Genomic DNA, 21478 nt, shown 5'->3' with positions numbered 1-21478 from the left:
ACGTCGGATTCACGACAAGCGCCTTTAGTTGCTTGAATCCTAACAAGCTTGATAATATTATGTGTCCCGACCACTTTTGAACCTCTATTCTTGTAAGGATGCAAACCAAAGTCCCACATTGGTCCAAGGACAAAACAAATGTATGTATATAAGTCTAAAGGGGAAGTCATTCTATCACCAATTGGTTTTAGAATAAGGATGGACTCTTGGGCTTATATTGCAGGACATGTTGTTTGGGCTATGCGATCCTAACAAATTGTTTTTGCCTATAAATAGGACCCTATATGTAACCCATATCTGTGTGCACAAAAATATAGTGAAAATCTCTGGTTTGCGCCCGTGGAGTAAACCCTTCTCCGTGTTTTGGAGTTGGGATATAACCACGTTAAATCTCGTGTCGTTTATTTATCGTTTGTCGTTGTGGGTTTGATGATTGGTTTAAATCACCTGTCTTGTTGGGTCATAATTCCTAACAATTCTTAATGATCATCTAAGGCTTGCGTTTTAATATGTTGTAGTTTAGCGAAAATTTCGACATTAAATTTTTTGAGTCAACTAGACCTACCCTTTTCGAACTGTACAAAAAGTTACCACATTGGCTGACTGGAACCTACGTCATTTCCTAAATTGCATGCCTGCCCGTTTTGACACATAAGCTTACACGTTGACTTATATGTTCCTTAGATATTCGACCCTGGATTCTATTCTTCGAAAGTGGTCCATCCTGTTGCACTTAGAAAAGTGATGAGCATTACTTAAATGATGAAAATGGAATAATAAGATGGAGACTAATCTTTTTCTGGAATTGGAGGTGTTGAAAAGGGTGGTACAACTGCTATTGAATTCATTCTTCTTGGCGCAAATATCGTTCAGGTAATGAAGTTTCAACCAAAACATTCTCACCTGCACGATTGGCATAAAACATATTAATACTATATTTTGATCATAATTTATATATTAATTACCTGAACATATTAATACTATATTTTATTTATATATTTTGAACATATTAATTCAACTCGTAATTGTTTTACATTTAATTTGTAAAACAATTGTGTAAACAAATGAAATTATATTTGCGTTTTTGAATTAACAATAGAGGGTGAATGAAGATATGAGCAGGTTTCTAGCAATGATATTTGATACTAATTGATTTTAGAACATAGTTGCTTAATTAGGTCTGTAAAGTGATATACGTTTGTACAGCGTTAGAGCATTTTCAATTGTTTATCATTAACCCCATAAAATTGTATTTTCTATTCTTGTGTTGGGTAATCTTAATAAATACTCTCTCCATCCCAAATCTATTGTCCCCAAACAAAAAACACGCAGTTTAAGAAAAAGTACCTGTCACTTGTACTTTTTTATTAACTTTTCAGTTTTACCCCTTACTTTTTACCAATCTTTTTGTCATACATGAATAAAGTATGGGCAAAAAAGATTTTTATCACATTATTCTTTTTCCTTTATGGAAGTGGACAATTACAAAGGGACATCCCAAAATGAAATACTTGACTATAGATTTTGGGACGGAGGGAGTAAGTAAATATGTTTTTTGTTAGGATTTATTTGTTTAAATTAATTGTTATTGTTAGTTTGAATTACAACTGATTGTTGACCTATTTTAAGGTTTAGTTGGAGAGTTAGTCCGTACCATTTCCTTAGGGAATAGAGAAAATGGGCAGTGAGTTGGTCCTACTTTCATGCAGTACATTGGGATACTAGGTTGGTTAGGTGGCTATATATATGATGAGCCTTTATCTATTGTAAATTTTAAATAAGTAGATTGTAAGCACAATTTTAAATAAAGAATCGGAGAGTTAGCTAGAAGTTGATTCAACTCGTAGTAGTTAAATTAGGCTCGATTAGTTGATTTATTGGTTTCTACAGGTTTAACTGAGATTAAAGTGGAAAGGGGATGCTAGAAGGTTGATAAAGCAAGGAGGGTTGTATTTCAATATTGGGAGATTCGATAATGAAGGGAAAAAACCATTGTTGCAAAAAACGGAATAGACGGCCATCTAGACGGGGGTGTACACGGATTTTTTAGTAGCCCGTTCCGTTTCTACCTGATACGTTTTTAACACGGAAATTGACCAAACGACGGTCAAAACACGTGTACACTTTTCCAGTTTTTTTTTTTTTTTTTTTTTTTTTTTTTTATTTTATATTTGGGCGCCATAAGTGGTACGACTTGGGGTTAATTTTATTTGGGCGCCATATGTTCTCAGTTCTCTACACCTACGACTTAGGGTTTCTTTTACAAAGGCATAACCTCTCACAAAAACAAGAACGATTAGCAGTTGATTCTTCAATTCTTCCCAATTTCATCTTATTTCTCACTTACAAAGGTACGATTTCTTCTCAATTTCACTTTATCTCTCATTTACAAGTTACAATTTATGTTTATTTTAGTATATTGTACAACCATGTGTGTATATGAATATCTAATAATGTAACTGGAATTTTGTGAGAATTGCATAGAAACAACGTTTATTCTTATATCACTATTTGAGACAGTTTAGATCCTTTAAATTTTTGGTTCAAAATGTTGTTTTGTGTTTGTTAGATCTTTTTGTAGTTGCATGTTAGATAATTAGCGTAATTTTTCAATTTTTTCTTGATTAGTACTCCGTATATAATTAAATCTTCCATAGGTATTTGTAGAGATGTTATTGTAGGTCTTTATGTATTAATAAGTTTGGTTGAAAGTTGTATGTTATGGAGCTTGCTTGTAGGTCTTTATATGATATGAGTTATATGTTTGAATTATAATTGTTATATTATCTGTTTGGACTAGGGTCTTTGTAAAGTTGTTGTTGGACATAATATTAGACATAATATTTGTTGTTTGCTGTGAAAATTGATTGACAGGAGGGGTAAATGGCAAAATCAAATCCATCCACTGAAACTAAAAGAAAACAAGAAGATATTGGTTGGGAGTATGGAAGATTGTTGGATCCAAATAATAGGGATAGGGTGCAATGTAAATTATGTGGCAATATTAAGCGTGCAGGTATCAACAGATTGAAACACCACATAGCGGGTATTAGGGGAAATATTGCTCCATGTTCTAAAGCCACAAAAGAAGATCAACTAAAGATGAGAAATGCTCTTGATAAAATCAAATCCAAAAAGAAAAGTAAAGTAGATGATGAAAAAGCTTTAAGAGATGAAGTGAGGATTAATAGGAATGACACCATTGACCGTGATGAAATGGAAGTCATATTTGGAGAAATGAAGTCGCGTTTGTTTGGTCCTATGGATAGATTCACTTCTACCGAAAATGTGCCGGATAAGGGAAAGGGTAAACAAGCTAAACTTGACAACCTTATGAGAAAAGAACAAGTTATCCTTCTAAAGGAGTATGCATGTAGGTGGGTTTACCAATGCGCAATTCCATTTAATGCTATCGATAATGATAGTTTTAGATCCATGGCGGAGGCCTTTGGTGGATTTGGAAGTAATCCTCCAACTCCAAGTAGATATGAGTTGGGAGAAACATATTTAAAGAAAGAAGGTTGAAAGAACCAAGGACTTGTTGAAAAAAAACCAAGATGAGTGGAAGATGACGGGATGCTCTATAATGACGGATGCATGGACGGATAGAAAGAGGAGTATCATGAATATGTGCGTGAACTCAAAGTCGGGCACCGTTTTCTTGACTTCGAAAGAATGTTCAGATGAAGCCCACACTAGCCGATACATATTCGAGTATGTTGAGAAATGTATTGTAGAAATTGGTCCCGAAGAAGTTGTACAAGTTGTGACCGACAATGCCCCGAATAATATGGGAGCAGCAAAGCTTTTAAAAGAAAAAAGACCATCAATTTTTTGGACATCATGTGGCGCACATACGGTTGATCTAATGCTCGAAGGTAATAATAACCTTATGCTTATGCTATTTTATATAAATCTTTTCCTATGCTATTTTACTATCAATTGAAGGTAATAATAAGCTGCTGCTGCCATTGAAGGCAAGCTACTGCCCGTTGAAGGCAGCTGCTGCCATTATGCTTCCATATTGACGACCTTTTTTATTGTTTGTTTTTTTTGAAGGCACTGGTGAGTCACACCCGTATAAATCAACAATTGAAATAGCAAAAAGGATAACGAAGTTTATTTATGCACACTACAAAACCTTGGCTTTGATGAGGCGTTACACAAATAAGATGGAAATTGTGAGACTGAGAGTTACACGATTTGCTTCCGCGTTCCTTACTTTACAAAGCTTAATCGATAAGAAGGATGAATTAAGGAAAATGTTTTGTGGTAGTGAATGGGACAAATGTTATTTATCCAAGACAAAAAAAGGGAATGAAATCTATACAATGGTGATGGATAACAAAACTTGGTACGGAATAAGCAAATGGGACCCAAGTTACTTGTATTTTGTTTTAACTTGTAGCAAATTGGTGGACACGTTTTGGTAACTCAACACCTCGTTTGAGAAAGATTGCTATTAGGATCCTTTCTCTAACAACAAGTTCATCCGGATGTGAACGCAATTGGAGCACCTTTGAAGCGGTTAGTCTTCGGTTATTTATTTTGTAATTTGTTAAATGTTGGGTAATCATTTAAATTAAATATTTTTGTTGGTTACTTGGTTATCTTTGATATTGTAGATTCATACCAAAAAAAGAAATCGGTTAGAAGCCTCAAAGTTAGAACAATCTTGTTTTTGTTCAATTCATTGCAAATCTGATTTTGAAAAACAAAAAATGAAAGGAGAGAGGTCATGAAGCTCTTTTAACGGATGATATGTAAGATGATATGTAGGACCCTGTTTCTGTTTCCAGTTCATCTTGACGCCGTCCAGGCTTTTTGGACGCCGTCCAAATGGCCTGACGGGCCAGCTGTTGGATTTTGTTATATTTAAAGGGGTATTTTGGTATTTTCACATGTTGGACATGTTGAGGCCACAAAATCTAATCCAATCTCATTTGGATCTTATCTTTCACCTACACAAACACTCTCAACCATTTTTAGAGAGAGGAACTCATATTAGAGAGAGAGAGAGCTCAAATCAAGGAGGAAGAAGCTTGATTCGGGTCAAAGCGCGAGTGTTAAAGTTGTTCACCTCGTTAGTAGCTACGTTTTGATTGTAGTGGTATGTCCTAATCTTGATTTTCTTTACTTTGATTTGTTTGAAGGTTAGGGTTTGGGTTAGTGGTTAACATAAAACCCATTTGTTGGTGATTTGGGGTGTTTTGGGTAAGATTGTGTCATGAGAACCTAATAATGACTAACCTAGGGTTTTGGGATGATAATTTGTGTTTATGAGTCTTAAATGGTTAGTTAACCATTAGCACACTTTGTTGTTAAGTGAATGAGTGTTATTTGGGTTTGTGGATGACCCAAATGTGTGTTGACCTTGAAATGGGTCAAATGAGTCTTGGGTGACCTAAGTTGCCTAATGTGTATGAAAATGCACTAACCTTGTGTTAATAAGTGTATTAAGACAATAATCGATTGATGTTAGGGTTTTGGCGTAACCTCGACCTAGTGTTGGGGTTAATGGTGGAAATGGGTCGCATTTGCGCTACGAGTCAAAATGACATTAGGATGGTGAGTGAGTTGGTTGACCAACTTGATTGTATGATTGATTATGTGCATAATGTAATAGGTACGTTACATTGAAGGTTGCGAGCTTGGTTTATCATTCGCCGAAGGCGTTAAGGTGAGTGGAATAATTATGTGTGTACGTATATAATGTATTTATTTGTGTAGCGTGAAATACTGAAATGTGAAGTGTCGACGTGTTAAGACACCACGTTTCACGTGACGAGTGAAGTGTCGACGTTTTAAGACACCACTCCGGGAAGTATGACGGGTGAAGTGTCGACGTGTTAAGACACCACCCGGGGGTGAAGTATCGACGTGTTAAGATGCCACCCGTGGGGTTAGTGTACGACGTGTTAAGTACTCTAATGGTTGTGAACACCGATGGTCTTTCGCGAGCACCATTCCCTTGTACGATTGGTTAACCATGGTTATGTGTTGTAGTGTAGCATATTATATTGTTCGGGTTATATATGCTATTGTTTGTGCTAGCTTGTGGTATTGGAGATTTAACGTTATACTTTGTGATGATATGCTAATTAGATTGCTAGCGTTTATGCGGTAATTGTGTAATTGATTGCAAGTAAGTAGGTTATATATCTATGTGTATAATTATTGCATTCACTAAGCGTTTTGCTTACCCTCTCGTTGTTTACCTTTTTAGGCTCCGGCGTGGATAAAGGCAAGCGTATACGTTTGGATTAGAGATCTCCCACTTTTGTATGATAGTGGACGCTTTTGGATTTTGGCCCAAGTGCGGGGTAGTTTAATCCCAAACACTATGCTCGTTAAACGTTTGGTAGTTAAATTCTTTTGGGTCAAAATTGCCACATTGATGTATTAAACGGGCCGTTGGAGTCCCGAGGGTCGTTGTGCCCGTTTTGTTGTGTAAACACTTCTATTTTTAGTATTGGACGCATTTAAACATGGGGCGATGACTATAAATCATTTTGGTGTTGATTTGAAGTGGTTAATGAAGTTTTATTAGTTTTGGGACTGATCAGGTATTCTGGACGCCGTCCAGATTTGGCTGGACGCCGTCCAGTATAACGTGGGTTGGGATTTTCTGTCACAGTCAAAGATAGAACAAGTGGACGTCGTCCCAATACCTTGGACGCCGTCCAGCCCTTCAATACTGGACACCGTCCCAAACTAGGATGCCTTCAAGATGTACTGTATATATATAAAAAAAAATTTGTCGTGTTTTGGTAAAACGAAGTTGGGTCGTTACATGATACAAGTGAGGCTCAAGAATGGTTTATAGATGATGATGTGGTTGATGTTTTAAAACCACAAAGATGCGTTAGAAGAGAATTTTTGGAGGACGATTTTGAGTCAGAAGATGAAGAGATGGAAATAGATGCTGAAGATGTTGAATATGAGTCGTATGGGGATCAAATCATTGAACAAAATGATGAGAATGAAGATTGGGATGAGTGACTAAATTACTAAATATTTATAGTCTTTTGAACATGTATGTTTATGTTTATGGTTGAAATATTATGTCCTTTTGAATGTTTATGTTTAAACTTTAACAGTTTAAAGTATTTGTATTTTGAACATGTATGTAATATTGGAATGTTTATGGTTGATGGATGGACATGTATGGAATGATTATGGTTTATGTTGAACATATTTGTACTTTGAAATACTTTACACCACATTCCAGTTCATACCAGTTTCTTTAAAATGTATGTTTATAGAAGATTATTATATTGCTAACATATGGAATGTACAATATATATATATATATATATATATATATATATATATATATATATATATATATATATATATATATATATATATATATATATATATATATATATGGGCATGATCAATGGGGAAGTAACCAAGCGGGGGGAAGCAATTTTTTTTCTTCATTTTTTTTGGATTTTTTTTTCCGGCATCAAGATCACACGAAAATATGAACATTTAGAAAAGACACTTCGTGATGAATGTTATTATTTAGGCGGGAAAACGATCGACAAAAATAACATTCAAGATAATATTGTTCGTGAAGAATGTGAATGTTTTTTTTCTTCATGTTTTGTGAAGTAAAATTTAGCCCGATTTAGAGTTTAGGGTTTAGGGTTTGGTGTTTTTGGTTTATGGAATAAACTCAAAACACCAAACCCTAAACCCTGTAAAGACCCGTCCTAATCCATAAGGACGAATACAATAACATATGGTTATATTGCGAGGTATTTGAACTCTAAATGATACATTTTACAAACATTGCATTCGTTTTTAAAAGACAAACTTTCATCACATCGAAAGTTGACGACATGCATACTATTTCATAATATATCCAACTATAAATGACTTAATAATATTCTTGATGAACTAAACGACTCGAATGCAACGTCTTTTGAAATATGTCATGAATGACTCCAAGTATTATCTCTAAATGAGCAAATGCACAGCGGAAGATTTCTTTAATACCTGAGAATAAACATGCTTAAAAGTGTCAACCAAAAGGTTGGTGAGTTCATTAGTTTATCATAATCAATCATTTCTAATAATATAATAGATCACAAGATATACATATTTCGAAAACAATCTGTGCATGTCTGCTCACTGCTGTAAAAATCATTCATATGAAGAACACCGGATGGGAATACGGAAAGTGCAAAACAATCTCACCACCGGTAGCTAATGCATCGTGCAATGCAAAAATTTCTCACCGAGGGTAGCTAATGCTAATCAATCTCACCAACGGTAGCTAATGCATCGTGCAATGCAAAAATTTCTCACCGAGGGTAGCTAATGCTAATCAATCTCACCAACGGTAGCTAATGCATAGTGCAATGCAAAAATTTCTCACCGAGGGTAGTTAATGCTCTCTTTATAGAAATTGAACCACTGAGTCCAAATAATTCTATCATAGAATGTAGTTTTTAGTACTTGTGTCTATTTCGTCAAACATTTATAAAAGCAGTTCATGTATTCTCAGTTCAAAAATATATCTCAAAAGCATTTAATAAAACAATTATAAAAACAGCGCATGTATTCTCAGTCCCAAAAATGTAAAGAGTTAAAGGGAATCAAATGAACTCACGCATATAAATATTGTAAAACAGTTATTAAAACTATGCATGAATTCATAGTCCAAAAATGTAATGAGTAAAAAGGGAGCAAATGAACTCACAATACGATATTTTGTAGTAAAAATATTCATACGACTGAACTGAACGATGCAGGGTTGGCCTTGGATTCACGAACCTATATCAGTAATATATATTAAAACCTATAATCACATAATTTCATCTACTAATTATATAGTATTTATTTATTAAGTATTTTATAATACACATATCCAATTCCAATTAAGATATATATATATATATATATATATATATATATATATATATATATATATATATATATATATATATATATATATATATATATACATAATATATATATATATATATATATATATACATATATATATATACATACATATATATATACATATATATATATATATATACACACACACACACACACACACACACACATATATACCTTACTTATATTATATTTTTAATTATATGTTGTATATGTTTATTTTGTAAAATAATTAATATTCATACATATAGCTATATTAATGTATGTATATAAGTAATTAGTAAAAATCAGTAGTTTGTTATGTGTAATATTTATATAATTAATGTTAATAGGTTTATTCTGAAATTTTATGTAATTATATTATGTATCAAATATATTTTTATGTATCTAATATCTATTTGGATAAATAATGTTAATAATAATTATTTTAATAAAAGTCATGTTAATGATAAGAATAATAATAATAATAATAATAATGGTAAGAGTGATACTACCTCAAAGAAGTAGCCATAAAAAAATAATGAATGGTACTTAATACTTATTTTAGCATTACTAATAATAATAATTATATTACTTGTAATAATAATAATATCTAATAATAACAATACTAGTAACAAATATAATAATATTTAGTAGTAATAATCATACTAATAATAATAAGTGTTAATTAATAATACTAATAATTACTATAATACTACTAATAATGATAATAATCAAATTAATGATAATACAATTGCTAATAATTATAACAATAATAACAATAACAATAATAATAATAATAATAAAGATTTTTGAACTTAAAAACTACCTCAAAAGTCCTCTTTAAAAACAAATTGTCTCGAACCGGGCTCGAACCCGCGACCTCTAGCTAACCCGCAAACACCCAAGACCACTCCACCATTTCAGCTTTTCCGATTAAACTCCAAACCAATTACTTTTAACTCCTAATTCTTGGTGTTCATCTTCTTCATCAATTTGCAAATCAACCAGGGATCAAATCTAACTTATAACTAATTTCTTATATGATTTTAGGATTTGTAAATTGAACTGAAAAGATCCTCTAGTCGACTTAAATCAACAGAATAAAAAAAATTTCACCGAGTGCTCCTGCTTGCTGTTCGACGTTAATGAGAAAAAAATTAAAGTTTGATTTCGCGATTGTTTTAGACCAAACTCACAACATGAAATAGTTTTTAATCCACTCCTAGAATCTTTATCAATCATCAATTTATCCAAAAACATCAACACGATTATGAATTTCATGATGAACACGATATTTGACTTTTTGAAAATTTAAGTTTGACTCGTAAATTCGAACTCGATATAAAGAATTAGAAGTTGGGATTTTTCAGAAAGTTTGTTTGAAGGACTCCTAACACAACTGTATTTTTACATTTTTGAATTTGATTCGAAATCAAGTTTTTGGTAAAAATATACAAGAATAGAGAGACCGAGCCATTTTCTTGAAATGTTTATTTAATTTTTCGAATTGCAGCAATGAATATTGATAATTGATATTGAAGATGAATAATGGAATGATTGTGTGATTAATAAATGACACTCTCTTGATTTATAACCACTTGTGTCGACTGATTCACAGGAAGAAACAAAATAAATAGAATAAATCAAAAAAATTAAAAGTTGATTATGACTGCTAATAAATTTGCTGTGTAATGGAATGGAAATCGAATATCATCAGACAGAATACAAAATCGTGAACAGAAGATAAAAAAAAAGACCGATTGTGATTGATAACAAATTTGATTCTCCAAACAAATTTTTATTTATAATAAATATAAATATTAATAAATATTAATAATAATTAGTAAATAATAATAATATTATTAATATTATTAGGATTAATGAAAATACAGATAATTATAATATTAGACATAATACTAATGTTATTAATCAGAATAATACCAATAATAATAGTAGAATTTATAATAATGATGATAAATTATAATAGTAATTATAAAAATGAAAAGGATCATATTATTAATGATAAAAATAATGATTTTTAATGTTCAAGGTAATAATAATATATAATAATAATAATACAAGTAACATGAAAGATATAACAAGTTATATTTATTTAATTTCATATATATATATATATATATATATATATATATATATATATATATAATATTAGAAATAATAATGTTTGTAATACAAATATCAATACTATTACTAATAATAATAATAATAATAATGAAAGTAATCATATACTCCCTTCGTCCCATCAGAAGTGTTCACTTTGACTTTTTCCAGTCTTCCTTATTCAACTTTGACTTTAGATATTTTTGTTGGTATTATATAATACTTGATGAAAGTTATATCAATGAAAACACAATTAAAACTCAATCCATTCATATAATTTTCATCAAATATTATATAACACGGACATAAATATTTATAGTCAAAGTTGACAAATAAAGACTGTCAAAAGTCAAAGTGGACACTTCTGGTGGGACGGAGGTAGTAACAGTTATATTCAAACTTGTATTATATATTATTAATTATGTACTATTTAATAATTATATATTATATGATAACTTGAATTTTTATTATTTATAAATTTTATATATATATTACAATATACATAAATAGAAATCATACATATTTATATATAGATTCATTACGCTTAATTATTCGATATCTTAATTTACATATTTACTTTCAATGTTTAAATTATATTTTATTATTTTCAATTATTATTATATACATACTTACATTTATTTATGTAACTATATTTATTTTCAAACAATTGTTGGTGAATCGTCGTGAATAGTCAAAGGGTGATTGAATTTGTGAAAACAGTTCAAAAATTTTTTAGACTCAACATTACAATCTTTGCTTATCGTGTCGAAATCATATTAAGATTTGGTTTAAATTTGCTCGGAAATTTCCGGGTCGTCACAGTACCTACCCGTTAAAGAAATTTCGTCCCGAAATTTGATTGTGATGGTCATGGCTGACAATAAGTATGTTTTCATGACGCATATGAGCTGATAAATAGAGTTTTATTACTGTTGAGTAATATGGATAAGATAATTCGATTACTCGAAGAGTACGAGTGAAGCTATCATAAAAGAGTGAAATGAGTAAATGCAAGTTCGTCTTAACCGGTGACGTAGTCACGGTTGATTTCCGGAATTTAAGAGATTTAGAGGAAATCTTCGTAATAATATTTGGCTCTCCGGTAATTCAGGAAATTAGAATCTTCTTTGATTAAATGCAATAATCTGTTTCGATTGCTCTGTCAGATATTTCACTATAAATGAACTTCTTCCGTCCCATTATTTCCACAACTCCCATCTTTTATACTTCAATTCAAATTTCCGAAACATTCGACAAATTATCAAAAGTCACTGGAAAAGATAGAATTATCAAGAAAATATGTTCTTGATTTGTTTAGAGATTTAGTAGAATGTAAGAGTCGTGTAACATGGCACATGATGACGTTATGGTCTGTGAATCATCACGTTTCATTAGAAACTCAGCATGACTTACTGTAATATAATCACGTTGATCAAGTATCATTATATTATACTAACTCATGCTTCAGTTCCCAACACTTCTTCAAAAACATTCATATTTTAAATTCGAATTTTTTTTTCTTCATAATTTAGAAACTAAAACATTTTCTTTTATGATATAACACAGATAGCGTGAAGAGATAAATAATTTCAGGTAGAATAGTTATAAAAATATCTTCAGAAATATGGAGGATATTTATAATGAAAGATACGATGATATCTTGGAATATCTAAGATCAGATGTGTAACGACTCAACCCGTTATCCAATCGAATACGCAACAATTTTTTTTTTTACAACAGGTAGGGTGCGCTGCGCGCAACCCACTCTGTGCGCGGCACGCACAGAGCCCAGTAGCCTCTGTCCGAAATTTCCATTTTTGGTTTAAAGATTTCCCGCTTCCCGACATTTTTAGACGAAACGACTTTCACAACACATTATAGTAAGTAAAACTAACACATTTTCATAATAAAACAAGTTTTACGACACCGGGCCCACATCGGCCCAAATTACCATTTACGTAAAAAATACAAGTTTCAACCCAATATACATTTAGACGAGTTAGGACTCTATAACCCAACCCGATACCAAGAGCATAATTCCGGGGACTACCAAATCCCCAATCCGCGTCCAAATCTCCGAAAGCTACTACATCGAGCCCAAGCGCTCCTACACATCTAGTCTAACGACTAGATAGCCTTACAATCACGATACCTGTAAAAAGGTAAACAACGAGAGGGGTAAGCTAACGCTTAGTGAGTGCAATAAGTATACACATGCATATATAATATACCTACTTGCAACCACCTACACACATACCGCAAACATGCTAGCAATATAATATTAGCATACGAACTCCAAGTATAAAGCTAATACCCTCCATTACCGCAACTAGCATAAACAATAGCATATACTCCAAAATATAATATGTTACACTACAATGCATACACAAACAATATGGTTAACCATAAACGCGTCATGGTGCTACCGGCTCCGTGGTTCACACCATACGTAATGCTATGACGCTACCGTTTCCGTGGTTCAAGTCACTACGCATTTGAGTCATACTCTTTTATAATGCTACCGGCTCCGTGGTTCACACTTTGGTGTTACCAGCTCCGTGGTTCACACCTCATTTTATAGTGCTACCTGCTCCGTGGTTCACATCTCATTTTATAGTGCTACCGGCTCTGTGGTTCACACTTTGATGCTACCGGCTCCGTGGTTCACATCACAACTCGGGTCATACTCTTGTCGAGGCGATACTGGCTCCGTGGTTCACACCTCAACACTCGTGCTATAGTGCTACCGGCTCCGTGGTTCACACTACAACACACGTACCATGATGCTACCGGCTCCGTGGTTCACATCATAGCACACTCGTACATACTATGACACAACCGGCTCCGTGGTTCATACCATAGCACACAAATAAAATACTATATACATACATGCATAAATATCCCACTCACCTTGGAAAGCCCGCACAAGTCATGTATGTAAATTGCCTCCAAACGCCACCGAGCAAACCTTTACCTATAATACGCATATAGATATACACAATCAACATACATTCTCTACAAAAGAATTTGACGCTCAATGCCCTTAACCAAGGGTTTATACCTATCTCCACAATCTGCCCATTTAGATACCTAAAGTGGACTTCACCAATTACCACTACGGGTGGTAATTCCGACCCATTCAAACAAGTACAATGTAACCTAAATTATACTTGACACCGTTCAAACCAACCTAGGTCTTAACACTAAATTACTACTTAGGTAGTAATCATTTCCAACGCCATTTAACATTCAACAAAAGTGCTTATCATCCAATTAATCAAAATTAGTGTCATTACTAATTTGACCCAATTCAATTCACCCATTTTGACCAAAGTCACAAAACGCCCAAAATCACTAACGACTAGTGATTATATTTCCAAAACACCAATTAACATCTAAATTAAGTATTTACATACTTTATTTGCCAAAGCTTGACTCAAAACTCATTTAGACACCAAACCTAGTCAACACCCATTTTGACTAGCAAACTTGTTCTTATGAACATCTAATCACCAACATACATACAATCTAGTGATTAACACCCAAACCAATGACAAATACTTCCGAATTTGTCACCTAACCCTAAACTCACAATAATCGGGTTTACTTACACAACACATACAACAAAACCCCCCAATCTCATGAGAAATGGGGTTTAGAACCCTATCAAGCTCAAACCCTAAACATGAGCAAGAATCTTAACAATTAAATTCGGAATTAGAGCTTACCAACACTACCAAAATGTAGCCGTGAACGAGGTGAACAACCTTGACTCTTGCACCTTAACCCGAGTCAACCTCCTTCTTCTCCAAATGGAGCTTTCCCTCTCTAAAACTCTTCCTCTCTCTAGGGTTTGAAGATGAGAGAGTTGTGGATGTGAAAGTGAACCATAATTGTATCCAAATCTGCCAATAAGGCTACAGATCCGTCCTCAAGTGAAAAGACCAAAAAGCCCCTCATTTATCTCAAAATAGAAAAGGCAGAAAACTGTCGCTGACAGTGTGCGCGGCGCGCTCCCTTGAATGTGTGCGGCGCGCACGAAGGTCTAAACAGGTTCTGAAGTTTAGGGACTGATTCTGACTAATCCTGATTCTGATGTAAATTCTGAAAATGCATAAGTGTTATGTAGACTTTTAGTGGCGCTTTCTGATGCACACATTTACTGACACTTTCAGAAACATTTTCTGATGCACAAAATTCAGGATCTTACAACTCTCCCCCACTTAAACTGGATCACGTCCCCGTGATCTCCGTCACTTAACCCACCGGAACCACACAATATGGTCCTCCGACACACATCCAAACTCGATGTCCATATAATTTTCATTAACCCGAATATCTCACCACACGCTAATAATCACTAGCATGCATTACCGCAACCAGCTATATCTCATACGCTCAATGTCCAAAATACCCATTTAGGAAATACGGAAAACACCATATATTCCTTCAAGTTCTCTCGGCTACAACTCGCAACATGCTACATCCATAACTATATCACCCAACGCGATCTACTAGGTCCACTATGCCGTGAACCAAGTCTTGCATTAATCCAAATCGAGAAGGATTCATGCCGCGTTAAAACTCAGTACTTCATCAGTTCATAAACGCACCACTCGACCGGTCAATCATGTATGTTCTCTATTTCAAGAACCAACTTCCCCCGTCTCCATAACTGGGTTATTCCTTCAACGAATAAATCTCGGTACCCCAAAATAATCCGTTTAGGAACACCACTTTCCCATCAATCGATCTGCACACGACCATCCATCGCTGGATTAATCCAGGACGACAATAATACACCACGTGCTAAACAATACATCAACACTCGACACATAGTTTCTCCTCCAAACCCTACAACACAATCACACAAGACGGCCCCCTAGTACTAGCATGAAAACTATTCGTGTACTAGAATCCCGTCAACAACAAATTATTTTCACAATAAATTCGCAATTCGCCACACGACCCACAAAATATTCACCAACGCCAGGTGAATCCTCCTACCTAGACCGTCCATTAAGGATGGCATCGACATTCTAATGCAACCTACGGGTCACATCACTGTGGTACACACTCTCGCAACCAAACAACATCCGTGTGTCTCTACGTGAGATAATCGGAATCGACACTTTCCGCCTCACAATCGTTCATTAAGTGGAATAGTCCACTGACGATCTCCACGATTACGTTTCCCGACTGGGAAAATACAGTATCCTTCGCGATAACGAACTCGTACTGACCCAATAATACTATCCGAGTTCACGACAACCCAGATTTCCACTATGAGAGCACCCGCAATGACAGCTTCACTCTCTCACTCCGAAATCTCAAACTTCACATTTGGTCTCATACCGCATATTAGTACAACACGAACACCTACATAAGAAGTCTTACACTTCCTTTCACCTCATCATCATAATCTTCACGGAAAACATTCCGAAATTGTAACTCACAATCGTAATGCACGATCTCGAGTCGACATCAACAACACGTCACTCTTCCTCGTGAGGAACTCCGAATACCTATCGAGGCTTAGCATGGTACACTCTGACACTTCCCTATATATAATACCACCGGAGCTTCCTCGGGCGGCATTACAAACTCCCCCACTTAGGATTTAGATCCACATTCTTATCGCCAAGATGGTAACATCCCGCAAAATTGTAATTCCAATTTACACATGACCATTCTCATCATTGGTCATATATGAAATGTCCCCTTCTTATTGATAAAAAACGTTCCATATTAATTGATTTCGTTGCGAGGTTTTGACCTCTATATGAGACGTTTTTCAAAGACTGCATTCATTTTAAAACAAACCATAACCTTTATTTCATCAATAAAGGTTTAAAAAGCTTTACGTAGATTATCAAATAATGATAATCTAAAATATCCTGTTTACACACGACTATTACATAATGGTTTACAATACAAATATGTTACAACGAAATAAGTTTCTTGAATGCAGTTTTTACACAATATCATACAAGCATGGACTCCAAATCTTGTTCTTATTTAAGTATGCGACAGCGGAAGCTCTTAATAATCACCTGAGAATAAACATGCTTAAAACGTCAACAAAAAATATTGGTGAGTTATAGGTTTAACCTATATATATCAAATCGTAACAATAGACCACAAGATTTCATATTTCAATATACATCCCATACATAGAGATAAAAATCATTCATATGGTGAACACCTGGTAACCGACATTAACAAGATGCATATATAAGAATATCCCCATCATTCCGGGACACCCTTCGGATATGATATAAATTTCGAAGTACTAAAGCATCCGGTACCTTGGATGAGGTTTGTTAGGCCCAATAGATCTATCTTTAAGATTCGCGTCAATTAGGGTGTCTGTTCCCTAATTCTTAGATTACCAGACTTAATAAAAAGGGGCATATTCGATTTCGATAATTCAACCATAGAATGTAGTTTCACGTACTTGTGTCTATTTTGTAAATCATTTATAAAACCTGCATGTATTCTCATCCCAAAAATATTAGATTTTAAAAGTGGGACTATAACTCACTTTCACAGATTTTTACTTCGTCGGGAAGTAAGACTTGGCCACTGGTCGATTCACGAACCTATAACAAATATGTACATATATATCAAAGTATGTTCAAAATATATTTACAACACTTTTAATACATCATGATGTTTTAAGTTTATTAAGTCAGCTGTCCTCGTTAGTAACCTACAACTAGTTGTCCACAGTTAGATGTACAAAAATAAATCGATATATATTATCTTGAATCAATCCATGACCCAGTGTATACACGTCTCAGGCTAGATCACAACTCAAAGTATATATATTTTTGGAATCAACCTCAACCCTGTATAGCTAACTCCAATATTACTGCATATAGAGTGTCTATGGTTGTTCCAAATAATATATATACATGGGTCGATATGATATGTTAAAACATTTGCATACGTGTCTATGGTATCCCAAGATTACATAATATATTAGAATACATGTATAATACAATATAATTTAGCTAGGATATGATTGATATAGAATTGTTAATATTTCCCGTGGCTATAAAAATAAAAAAATATCCAATCTTGTTTTACCCATAACTTCTTCATTTTAAATCCGTTTTGAGTGAATCAAATTGCTATGATTTCATATTGAACTCTATTTTATGAATCTAAACAGAAAAAGTATAGGTTTATAGTCGGAAATATAAGTTACAAGTCGTTTTTGTAAGAGGTAGTCATTTCAGTCGAAAGAACGACGTCTTGATGACCATTTTGAAAAACATACTTCCACTTTGAGTTTAACCATGATTTTTGGATATAGTTTTATGTTCATAAGAAAAATCATTTTCCCAGAAGAACAAATTTTAAATCAAAGTTTATCATCGTTTTTAATTATCAAACCTAAGACAGCCCGCGGTGTTACTACGACGGCGTATGTCCAGTTTTACGGTGTTTTTCGTGTTTTCAGGTTTTAAATCATTAAGTTAGCATATCATATAAATATATAACATGTGTTTAGTTGATTTTAAAAGTCAAGTTAGAAGGATTAACTTTTGTTTGCGAACAAGTTTAGAATTAACTAAACTATGTTCTAGTGATTTTAAGTTTAAACCTTCGAATAAGATAGCTTTATATGTATGAATCAAATGATGTTATGAATATCATTACTACCTCAAGTTTTGTGGATAAACCTACTAGAAAAGAGACAAATGAATCTAGCTTCAAAGGATCTTGGATGGCTTGAAAGTTCTTGAAGTAGAATCATGACACGAAAACAAGTTCAAGTAAGATTTCCACTCGAAATAAGATTGTTATAGTTATAGAAATTGAATCAAAGTTTGAATATGAGTATTACCTTATATTAGAAAGATATCTTATCGTAAATAAGAAAGATTTATTGAGGTTGGATGATCACTCTACAAGATTGGAAGTAAGCTAGCAAACTTGGAAGTATTCTTGATTTTATGAAACTAGAACTTGTAGAATTTATGAAGAACACTTAGAACTTGAAGATAGAACTTAAGAGAGATCAATTAGATGAAGAAAATTGAAGAATGGAAGTGTTTGTAGGTGTTTTTGGTCGTTGGTGTATGGATTATATATAAAGGATATGTAATTTTGTTTTCATGTAAATAAGTCATGAATGATTACTCATATTTTTGTAATTTTATGAGATATTTCATGCTAGTTGCCAAATGATGGTTCCCACATGTGTTAGGTGACTCACATGGGCTGCTAAGAGCTGATAATTAGAGTGTATATACCAATAGTACATACATCTAAAAGCTGTGTATTGTACGAGTACGAATACGGGTGCATACGAGTAGAATTGTTGATGAAACTGAACAAGGATGTAATTGTAAGCATTTTTGTTAAGTAGAAGTATTTTGATAAGTGTCTTGAAGTCTTTCAAAAGTGTATGAATACATATTAAAACACTACATGTATATACATTTTAACTGAGTCGTTAAGTCATCGTTAGTCGTTACATGTAAATGTTGATTTGAAACCTTTAAGTTAACGATCTTGTTAAATGTTGTTAACCCAATGTTTATTATATCTAATGAGATGTTAAATTATTATATTATCATGATATTATGATATATTACTATATCTTAATACGATATATATACATTTAAATGTCGTTACAACGATAATCGTTACATATATGTCTCGTTTCGAAAACCTTAAGTTAGTAGTCTTGTTTTTACATATGTAGTTCATTGTTAATATACATAATGATATGTTTACTTATCATAAAATCATGTTAACTATATATATAACCATATATATGTCATCATATAGTTTTTACAAGTTTTAACGTTCGTGAATCACTGGTCAACTTGGGTAGTCAATTGTCTATATGAAACTTATTTCAATTAATCAAGTCTTAACAAGTTTGATTGCTTGCATATTGGAAACACTTAATCATGTAAATAACAATTTCATTTAATATATATATAAACATGGAAAAGTTCGGGTCACTACAGTACCTACCCGTTAAATAAATTTCGTCCCGAAATTTTAAGCAGTTGGAGGTGTTGACGTATCTTCTGGAAATAAATGCGGGTATTTCTTCTTCATCTGATCTTCTTGTTCCCAGGTGAACTTGGGTCCTCTACGAGCATTCCATCGAACCTTAACAATTGGTATCTTGTTTTGCTTAAGTCTTTTAACCTCACGATCCATTATTTCGACGGGTTCTTCGATGAATTGAAGTTTTTCGTTGATTTGGATTTCATCTGACGGAATAGTGAGATCTTCTTTAGCAAAACATTTCTTCAAATTTGAGACGTGGAAAGTGTTATGTACAGCCGCGAGTTGTTGAGGTAACTCAAGTCGGTAAGCTACTGGTCCGACACGATCAATAACCTTGAATGGTCCAATATACCTTGGATTTAATTTCCCTCGTTTACCAAATCGAACAACGCCTTTCCAAGGTGCAACTTTAAGCATGACCATTTCTCTAATTACAAATTCTATATCTTTTCTTTTAATGTCAGCGTAGCTCTTTTGTCGACTTTGGGCAGTTTTCAACCGTTGTTGAATTTGGATGATCTTCTCGGTAGTTTCTTGTATTATCTCCGGACCCGTAATCTGTTTATCCCCCACTTCACTCCAACAAATCGAAGACCTGCACTTTCTACCATAAAGTGCTTCAAATGGCGCCATCTCAATGCTTGAATGGTAGCTGTTGTTGTAGGAAAATTCTGCTAACGGTAGATGTCGATCCCAACTGTTTCCGAAATCAATAACACATGCTCGTAGCATGTCTTCAAGCGTTTGTATTGTCCTTTCGCTCTGCCCATCAGTTTGTAGATGATAGGCAGTACTCATGTCTAGACGAGTTCCTAATGCTTGCTGTAATGCCTGCCAGAATCTTGAAATAAATCTGCCATCCCTATCAGAGATAATAGAGATTGGTATTCCATGTCTGGAGACGACTTCCTTCAAATACAGTTGTGCTAACTTCTCCATCTTGTCATCTTCTATTATTGGCAGGAAGTGTGCTGATTTGGTGAGACGATCAACTATTACCCAAATAGTATCAAAACCACTTGCAGTCCTTGGCAATTTAGTGATGAAATCCATGGTAATGTTTTCCCATTTCCATTCCGGGATTTTGGGTTGTTGAAGTAGACCTGATGGTTTCTGATGCTCAGCTTTGACCTTAGAACACGTCAAACAATCCCCTACGTATTTAGCAACATCGGCTTTCATACCTGGCCACCAAAAATGTTTCTTGAGATCTTTGTACATCTTCCCCGTTCCAGGATGTACTGAGTATCTGGTTTTATGAGCTTTTCTAAGTACTATTTCTCTCATATCTCCAAATTTTGGTACCCAAATCCTTTCAGCCCTATACCGGGTTCCGTCTTCCCAAATATTAAGATGCTTCTCCGATCTTTTGGGTATTTCATCCTTTAAATTTCCCTCTTTTAAAACTCCTTGTTGCGCC

At 33.7% G+C, this 21478-nt stretch overlaps 1 pseudogene; it reads left to right on the top strand.

The window, feature by feature from the left end:
- The first annotated feature begins 410 nt into the window (after positions 1-410).
- On the top strand, positions 411-7002 carry LOC139887576 (uncharacterized; annotated as a pseudogene).
- Positions 7003-21478: the final 14476 nt, after the last annotated feature.

Source organism: Rutidosis leptorrhynchoides, chromosome 2 (assembly GCF_046630445.1).
Source record: "Rutidosis leptorrhynchoides isolate AG116_Rl617_1_P2 chromosome 2, CSIRO_AGI_Rlap_v1, whole genome shotgun sequence".
In the NCBI taxonomy this organism is placed as follows: domain Eukaryota; kingdom Viridiplantae; phylum Streptophyta; class Magnoliopsida; order Asterales; family Asteraceae; genus Rutidosis; species Rutidosis leptorrhynchoides.
Note: the sequence above shows the minus strand (reverse complement) of the source record. Positions and strands in the feature narration are given on the sequence as shown.